Source organism: Camellia sinensis, chromosome 4 (genome assembly GCF_055761805.1).
Source record: "Camellia sinensis isolate YWXY chromosome 4, ASM5576180v1, whole genome shotgun sequence".
In the NCBI taxonomy this organism is placed as follows: domain Eukaryota; kingdom Viridiplantae; phylum Streptophyta; class Magnoliopsida; order Ericales; family Theaceae; genus Camellia; species Camellia sinensis.
This window is the reverse complement of record NC_138964.1, coordinates 187640107-187649626: the sequence shown is the minus strand read 5'-3', so window position 1 is coordinate 187649626 and position 9520 is coordinate 187640107.

Here is a 9520-nt window from a genome sequence, read left to right as displayed (position 1 = left end):
AATGGTAAGAACCAAGTGTCACTGTACTTACTTGCAAGTCTTTATTACTTTGTTGCTTTTATATATTCTAATGTCTGTTTTTTACTTTGCAGCTCTTCTTCAGCCTTCAAAGGACTTCCGCAAAACCTTTTATCCCAGCAAAGACTTCAAGAAGCTGTTGGGCTTGCCTGTCAATCAGCGCAAGGCCCCTCTGCTGCTCAACTACATCCCAACTTATAAATCCACCTTGCCCGATGTCCCTAAGAAGAGCAAGTCTCCACTTTCTGTGACAACTCTCCCAATTACTTCATTGCCAAGGCTTGGTCAGGGATCAACCTTTGGTTCTGTGGAGCAACCATCAATATCTGCCCTACAACTAATCCTCTCTGCCCAGCGTCAACATCGTCGCTGAGTTCCCATCCTTGCTCCCACAGGTAGAACTTGCAGCCAAAAACGCCAGAGTGCTGAGGCGTCGACTTTCGATCCAGCCAACCCCCACACTACTCTTCCAGTAATCCACTTCGGTACGAAAGTCACAGTTGCCGCCATTGCCGACGAGATAGGACACAACAAGGCTGCCGTTGAAGACCTTTTAGCCGACATCCCTGGTGTTGTCACAGTCCGATCTTCACCATCGCAATCCCAACCAAGGGCCAAGCCAAAAAGAGTGAAAAAGGCCAAAGCCAAGGCAATAGTGACTCAGATCGACTCTGAGGACACTTTGCCTATATCCAAGCTAGCCAAGGTTGAGAAAAGCTCCTCTGCTCTTGAGAATAGACCTGCTGAGGACGACGCCTCTGAATCTGCCAAGTCAAAGAAGCCGAGATCGGACTCTGCAGCCACCTCGGGTTCACTTAAAGCTGATGACCCTTGGGCCCCATCCATCATGATCGAGGATAAGCCAGTCAGAATCGGTGATAGCGCTGACATTGAGGTCGGCGTTGCCCTCTCTACTGCACTGCTCCTTCAAAATGACCTCAACTGTATGGCCGAGGTCAACGAATATGAAAATTTCACTTTGATGGTGCTTCACTCTGTATTGGTAAACTCCTAACACTTGGTACTCTCTATTCTTTGTTTGCATACTAAAAGAGTTTACTAACTTTGTTCATTCTGCTTTTTCTAGGCGATCCAGCAAACCCATTCCTTTGCGATGCAGGCTGAGGACTTGAAGAAGGAGCTAGTCAACAAGACGAAGGAGGCTGTTGGCTTGCTTAAGTCCTTAAACAACACCGATGCCAAAATGAAAGTCTTGATCGATCAGGCCAAGACAGCTAAGCAAGCCCAAAATCAGGCCGAGGAAAAGGTAGGTGCTGCAGAGGCTATTACTGATGTCCTCAAAGTTGAAATAAAAGAGGTCGAAGCAAAAACTGCTGAAGCCCAAGCTCCGAAGTGCCTTGGCCACAAAAGACGCCGAAATCAAAGCAGCGGACAAGAAAGCCTATGTCGAGGAGGCTACCGACATCCGCAAGGAGTACAAGAAATAAGTCAGACATGCATGCAACAAGGGTTACTCCTTTGGTTGAATGGTTACTCTGAAGGAGTTGGCTGTCCCCGAGGATTCTCTCATTCGTGATGGAGGCCGACTTTCGGTGCCATTCCCTCCTGCTTCAAGCCAATCTGAGGCTAAGGCTAGGGAGGAAGAAGAAAACGAAGATGCCGAGGTAGCAGCCGATGCTGAGGGTTCTACTGGGGCCAAGTCCCCAACTCTGAATGAGCAAGTCCTGGACTTGATTTAGGATGAAGAGGACGAGGTCTCAAAAAGTGCCTCATCCAAGAAGGCTTCGTCCGATGTGCCTGTTGCGGGAAGAGCATCGATCAAACAATTGAAGAAATTGATGCCGAGATCTAGGCTAAGAAAACCGCTAAGAAGACTTCCCAGTTGTCTTCTGAGGCCGACATACATCCAACTGCTGATGCCGAGTAGTCTATTTTGAAGTTTTTCCTTTTTTATGTACCTTGTACTTTTTTCTTTTGAACAATGTTAGCTTATGTTTGGCCGATGTGCCCTTTTTATTTCTGAACAAGTAATCCTTCTGCAGGCCGAAATGCCCTTTTCTTTTGAATGCAAGTATAATTTCTTCTTTCAGGTGTTTGTATGTTTGTATTATAATGATAGAAAAAACTTTTAAAAAATAAAAAATCTAATGATAGAAAAACTTTAGGTTTCAAGTATTCTAAGGTCTTGGCAACTCTTTTCCTTCACTGTCTTCAAGCCGATATGCCCCATTACCGGCGACCGAGATGATTCTATAAGGACCCTCCCAATTTGGGCGAAGCTTGCCCTCTTTGGGATCCTTCTTGTTACTGACGACCTTTCTCAGGACGAGGTCCCCAACTTGAAACTCTCGTGGGTTGACCTTCTTATTGTAAGCCCTTGCAAGCTGCTGCTGGTATGCCCCCAGCCGAATTGTTGCTCTATCATTTCTTTCTTTCAACAGGTCCAGATCTCGGGCCAGAAATGCCTCATTAGTCCCATTCTCTACTCCCTGGGTTCTGATCCCTGAGATGCCGACTTCTAATGGGATTACTGCCTCTGTGCCGTAAACCACGGCAAATCAGGATTCCCCAGTTGATCTTCTTGGCGTAGTCTAATATGCCCAAAGTACATTGGGGCAGCTCTTCCATCTACTTTCCCTTTGCTGTTTCCAGCCTCTTCTTAATCCCATCCAAGATAGTTTTGTTAGATGCTTTTGCTCTACCGTTGCTTTGAGGGAAGCTTGGGGTGGAGTAGTAGTTCTTGATCTTGTACTTTGCACAGAAGCTCTTAATTAGCTTACTGTCAAACTGTGTGCCATTGTCTGCTATTATTACCCTTGGGATCCCAAACCTGGTGATGATATTCTTCCATATGAAGTTCTTTACATCAATGTCCTGAATCTTTGCAAGGGGTTCTTCTTCTACCCATTTTGTAAAATAGTCGGTTGCCACTAGCAGGAACTTCCTTTGTCCAGTCGCTTGAGGTAGTTGTCCAACAAGATCCATGCCCCACTGGGCAAATGGCCAAGGGTTGGATACTGGGTTTAGATCTGCTGCTGGTTGATGTATCAAAGGTGCAAACCTTTGACACTTCTCACATTTTCTGATATAAGCTTTAGCATCTTTTTGCATATAGGGCCACCAATACCCCTAAGTAATGGCCCTATGAGCAAGTGACCTGCCCCCTACGTGGCTTCCGCATACTCCTTTGTGTATTTCATACAGGAAGTCTTCAACTTGTGAATGATGCGCACATCTCAAAAAGGGACCAGAAAAAAGCCTTCTGTAGAGATGTCCTTCTGCTGTCAAACTACACCTCGCCGACTTTAGTCTGGTCTTGTGTGCTTCTTTGTGATCATCTGGCAACTTCTCATCTCTAAGGAACACTACTATTACATCCATCCAACTTGGTCCTATCTCTACACACATTGCCTCATACTCTGTGTTCAGTGGTTCTATACTTGGGCCTGACAAATAGTCAACTATTATTGTCCTTGCCTCTCCTGATTTTGTTGCACTAGCCAGGTTAGCTAAGGCATCAGCATGGCTGTTGTCATTTCGGCTAACTTGTTGTAGTCGGCAATCATGGAATATGGCTACCAGTCTGATAACCTCCTTTACATAGGCCATCATTCTTTCATCTCAGGCTGCGTATTCGCCTGTTGCCTGGTTGACGATAAGCTGGAAGTCACAGAAGACCACCACCTCGTCGACTTCCATTGCTGCTACCAACTTCAATCCTTCGATCAGTGCTTCATATTCTGCTTCGTTGTTTGAGGCTTTAAACCCCAAACGAATAGATTGTTCCAGCATCCGCCCATTTGGCGATACTAGCACTACTCTTGTTCTTGCCCCCTGACAATTTGAACTTCCATCAACAAATAGGCGGAAGGAGTCGCCGATGTAAATATCAGAGGGCCTGAGTTTCCCTTCTTTCTTCTGTTCTGCTATCTCCAATTGGGTTTCTTCTTGTTTACCTGGACATCTTAAACCGCGACTCAACGGAGCCCGATGTGGCGCCAGGTGTGAACTCGGCCACGAAGTCGGCCAAAACCTGGCCTTTGATTGCTATTCTGGGTCTAAATTCTAGGTCATATTGGCCCAACACCACTGCCCATCTGCCTATCCTGCCAATCAGATCTCTTTGCTACAACAGGGACTTCAAAGGATGCTCAGTTAATACCACAATTTTGTGGGCTTGAAAGCAATGGTTCAGCTTCTTGGAAGCCATTACTAAGGCCAGTGTCAGTTTCTCCAAGGGTAAGTATCTGGTCTCTGCATCCGCTAGGGTTTTACTCACATAGTATACTGCCTTTTGTTCTCCCTTCTCTTCTCTGATTATTACTGCACTTACTACATGCTCCGAAATCGCCAAGTACAAGAATAGTTCCTCTCCAGGTACTGGATCTGAGAGCATTGGAGCTGTGGTCAGGTATTTCTTCAAGTCAGCCAATGCGACTTCACACTCTTCTGTCCACAAGAAATCTGGTGGCCTTCTTCACTAAACTAAAAACAAGTTTGCATTTGTCAGAACTTCTGCTTATGAACCTGTTTAAGGCCGCAGCCCTTCTAGTCAACATCTGTATTTGTTTTGCCAATATCGGGCTCTTCAAGTCCAAGATGGCCTTGATCTGATCTGGGTTCGCCTCAATGCCCCTTCTGGTAACCAAGTATCCCAGGACCTTTCCTAACCCAACTCCAAATGAGCACTTCGACGCAATGAGTCAGAGCCGAATTGTCCTCAGGATATCAAAGATTACTTTCAGGTCAGCCAGATAATCCTCAAGCTCTTTGGTTTTCATGACCATGTCATCAATGTATACCTCCACTGTTTTGCCTATTAGATGTCTGAACATCTTAGTCACCAATCTTTGGTAAGTTGCACCTGCATTTTTTAACCTGAAAGGCAGCACTCTGTAGCAATACAGCCTTTTTGGGGTGATGAATACAGTCTTCTCCTCATTGAGGGGTTACATCGCTATCTGATGGTACCCTCTATATGCGTCCAAGAAGCTCATCATTCCATGCCCTGAAGTGACATCTACCAATTGGTCAATCTTGGGGAGTGAGAAACTGTCTTTGGAACAAGCCTTATTCAGGCTGGTGAAGTTCACGCAGACCCTCCACTTCCCATTCTTCTTCTTCACCACAACTGTGTTTTATAACCATGTTGGGTAGTTTACCTCTCGAATGACTCTGGCCTCCAGCAATTTATCCACCTCCTCTTTCACTGCCTTAATATGCATCAAGGTCGGCCTTCTAGCCCATTAAATGACTGGTTTAGCCAACCTGTCCACATTCAGCCTATGACAAGTGACCTCGGGGTCAATGCTAGGCATCTCGTATGGTGTCTAGGAAAACACCTCAATGTTTGCTCGTAAGAAGGCTTCTAACTCCCTTTCCTCTTCCTTGGCCAAGCCTGAGCTGAGAAGGAAGAAACGCTCTTCATCATCTTGTTGGACTAGGATCTTCTTCAGGGCTTCTTTCACTCTTCTTGACTGGTTCTTTGTAGACGTCCTCCAGGACCTTCATGTCCTTGTCCTCAATCTCTACTGTCTCTGCTTTTCGTATGTTGCAGGTGGATTTCGTTACTGCCATAGAGCAATTCTTCGCCTGCACCTAACCCCCTCTGACCTCCTCAACTCCATGCTATGTTGGGAACCGCAACAACTGGTGCAGTGTTGAGGGAACAACCCCCATTGCATGCAGCCATGGCCTTCCCAGGATAACATTGTAAGGGAAGGGAGTGTCAATTATTGTGAACTCTGTGTTTACCTTCTTGGTGCCAGCCTACACCTCCAAACTTATTGCTCCTAGGGGCCACGTCGGTGTTCCGTTGAACCCAACCATTGGACCATTGGACTACTCCATATCATCTTGGTGTAGGCAAGCTCCTTGTAACATTTGGCATACATAATGTCACAGGAGCTGCCTTGGTCGATTAGAATGCGCTTTACCTGGCACTCTTCAATCTTGAGGGATATTACAAGGGCATCGTTGTGCGGATGCTGCACTATCTCTAAGTCGTCTTCGGTAAAGGATACCATTGGTCCTGGAACTCATCTGCCTGTAAGTGTTTTACCTTCTGAGTTTCCTCACGTATCTCGTTCTCATTGACCTTCGAGTGAATCACATTGATCACTCGAGGTCCGCCCGCTTGCGGTTGTGGTGCTAGTGGAGGTGGTTCTACTGGTGCTTGAGGCAGTCTCGCTTGTTTTCCCCTTGTCCTAGCCTTATCTACTAGGTTCCTTAAATGACCTTGTCTTACCAGGTCTTCCAGATATGCCTTTAGGGCTCTGCACCCTTGAGTCAGTTGCCTATTCTCGTTGTGGTAGGCACAGCGCTTCCCCAGACTTCTTCCCATAAATTCTCCAAGAATCTTCTCTGGTGCTCTATAATAAGACTGATTCCAGATTCTTTCCAAGACTTTATAAATTGGAATTCGGAATACGGTAATGACTGCCTGTGTAGCCCTTAGTCATGTCTCTTGCTTGTTGTATCCAGTATTACCTCAGCTTCGCTTCGGCGAGCCGTTTCTCTTCTTTTGTTTTGATGCCTTTGTCCCTGGCATGTCTTTCTCGACTCTCGCATATTTCTCGATCCTGGCCATGAGTTCCTCCATACTTTTTGGCAGTGTCTTTGCTAGTGATTTTCGAAGCAGACAGTCATCGCTTAGGTCGTTCTTAAAGGATACGACCGCCACCTCTTGGTTGCACCCTGGTATTTGGTTAAATACCTCATAATACATCTTGGTATAAGCCCTGAGACTTTCATCCTCGCCAATTCTCAAAGCCATCAGGGAGTCTACCCTCAACAGCTGTAGTTTGTTTGTCACAAACCTGGCCACGAACGTCTCGACCAGGCCTTCCTAGCTTTTTATAGTTCCTTTCGACAACTTGTGAAACCAGCTTGATGTGATTTCCCCAAAGGATGAGGGGAACACCTTGTAGAGCAACGGCTCGTTCCCGATGTACAGTGCCATTGAGTTCAGGTACAAGCCGACGTGAAAGTTAGGGTCAGACTTATCGTCGTATATCTGGAATCTCGGCATGTGGAACCATTTCGGGGCCTCAAATTTGTCCAATTCTACCGAAAACGACGTTCTCGACTTGACCAGAGAGGTTACCTTGGCATCCTATCGCTTCCTCTGGAGGTAATCTCTCAAGTCCTTTTTTGTTCGACCAGGAGCTCGGCTATCAATGGATTTCAAGCTTTTTGGTGCGTTACTCCTGGTATCGTTATGAGTCCTCTTGGACCTCCCTCCATTAGTCATGTCGAAACAAAGCTCTTTTCCTTGAACATACCGATGTTCTTTGGTGTAGGCTTCTTTGGTACGATGTGTCTTTTGAGATTCTCCTTTCATCGACTCTCGTCGCCCGACTTCCCGGGACGGCCGACGAGACTGTTCCTTGGTCCTGTCATGCTGAGCGACTATTTTCTGTCCCTCTTTCTGGGCACTTCTTGGTCACAAAAATCGGCATATCTTGTAACGGAAACGATGGTTGCATGACGTTATGCTGCATAATGAAACTGACGACCGATTGTAGGTCTGCCAATTTGTTCGCTATTCCCTTCATCTCGCTGTCCCTCCGCAGGCATCTTTCTTTCCATACCTGGAGGTCGTTCTCGTTATAAAACTCACCTCGGTCTGCTTTCTTTGGTACGTCTACTTCCTGGCCGACGTCTTTCTCTTCGGGATCCTTATCCCGAGGTTCTTCGTTGCAGTTATCCTCCTCTACGTTAGGGTCAATGTGTTTACCACTTCCAGTAGGGATGTCGTCCTCAATTTTCTCTTTCTGTCCGTCGTTGGCCACTATTTTCCTTTCTTTTCCACAGACGGTGCCAAATTGTATGTGTTGATTTCTGATCACACTGCCAAACAGGTACTCAATTGGAGAACACCGGCATAATAGATTGTGCCCAAACAACTTGTCACAGAAAGATAAGACTTTCGTGGTGGTTCGTCCACCCGGGGGCACTCCGACGATCAAGTTAGTACTCAATTATCTCTCAAAGATAGCAAACAATGCTTATCTCACTAGCTAGAATACAAAAAATGTACCTTAGACCTATGAGGGTGCCTTACTTTTATAGCCAACACTAACCTGATCCCTCCTCTAGAAGCCTAGCTTCTTTGGGACTTTGGCTCAATGCTCATCATGGACTCTACAATAGATAAAGATAAACTCCCTAAGAGCTTTATTCTTATCCAGGCTAAGGTCCTCCCCCATTCTAGGACTCTTATAGCTTATCCGTTCATCTCGGATGCCAGTATCTTCGCAGGTAACCTCGGCCTAGCCGAAATCACCTCGGCGCCATGACCAGGACACGTGGCACCTCAGTTGGCACTTCGGTGCCACCTTAGCCACATGTTGTCATTTACAAAAATATGCCCCTATAACTATACAACAATGTTTGTATATGAAATTCAATTCATTAACAACATGAGCAAATATTTATCCGAAACAGGTAACGACAAAGCCAATCAAAATATATTTATGTCAAAACTGTGAGGTTTGTATTTTCTCCAAACCTCAGGCAGTCGGTGTAATTTACCCATGTTCATTGTGTAACTCTAAATACATACTGATTTGCTTGGATTGCTATTCGTCCTCAATAATTTGCATTCATCCTCAATAATTTGCATCAATACTTGGCAAAATTTCAATGTTAGATACATTCATCCGTATTCATTTTGTGTTTCAATAACTCTCTAGATCACTAAGAAAAATTAAGCAAAAGACAGCAAAGACGAAATGGGAAATTGATTTTAAAATAGAAAAACAAAAATGAAATTGGAAATTGATTTTAAAACAAAGATAAAACGGGAAACAACCTCACTCCTCAAATCTGACGCACCACCAAGGATAACTATGAACACAAACAAAATAAATATTTCTTTGTATCAACATATTGAAACAACTAGAACCCTTTACAACATTATGTAATTGATAGCAGAGATCAAAACAGAATAATATATCAAGAAAACCATATACTATTTTAAATAAAATAAAAATTTGAACAAGGTTATGCCATGACAACCATATTTATTTGGGGTTCTTATTGTCACTTAGCTCATCTTCAATGTCTGAAATATTCATTCTCGTAGACCCTTGCTTCACCCATTTCATGATTTTCTCAGCTTCATAATTGATTTTCTCTTCCTCTTTCATTGCCTTATTTACAATTTTTTGTTGCTCTTTCACTGAAAAAATATTCAAATCTAACAGGAACCCCTCGCTATTCCTCCCCCAATCAACATCAACTCCAATTTCCTTGCTATTTTTCTTGGAAACCCTTTTGGGATAACACCAAAAACAACCTATTTTCTTAGGTGGTGATGGAGAATCAAAAAAAAATTGGAGAATCAGAAAGGGATAAGAATGACCCAGAAGGAGAAACGCATGAGGGCTCTGGTTTGCGAAGTAGACAGAATCAATCTACCTCGATCGGTTGGGTTTTAGGAGCTTCTCGCCGTCATCGGGAGTGGGTTGTCGGTGAGGGTGGGTTCGGTGGATGAGAAGGGGGCTGAGTGAGAGTGAGTGTACAAAAAGGTGTATAA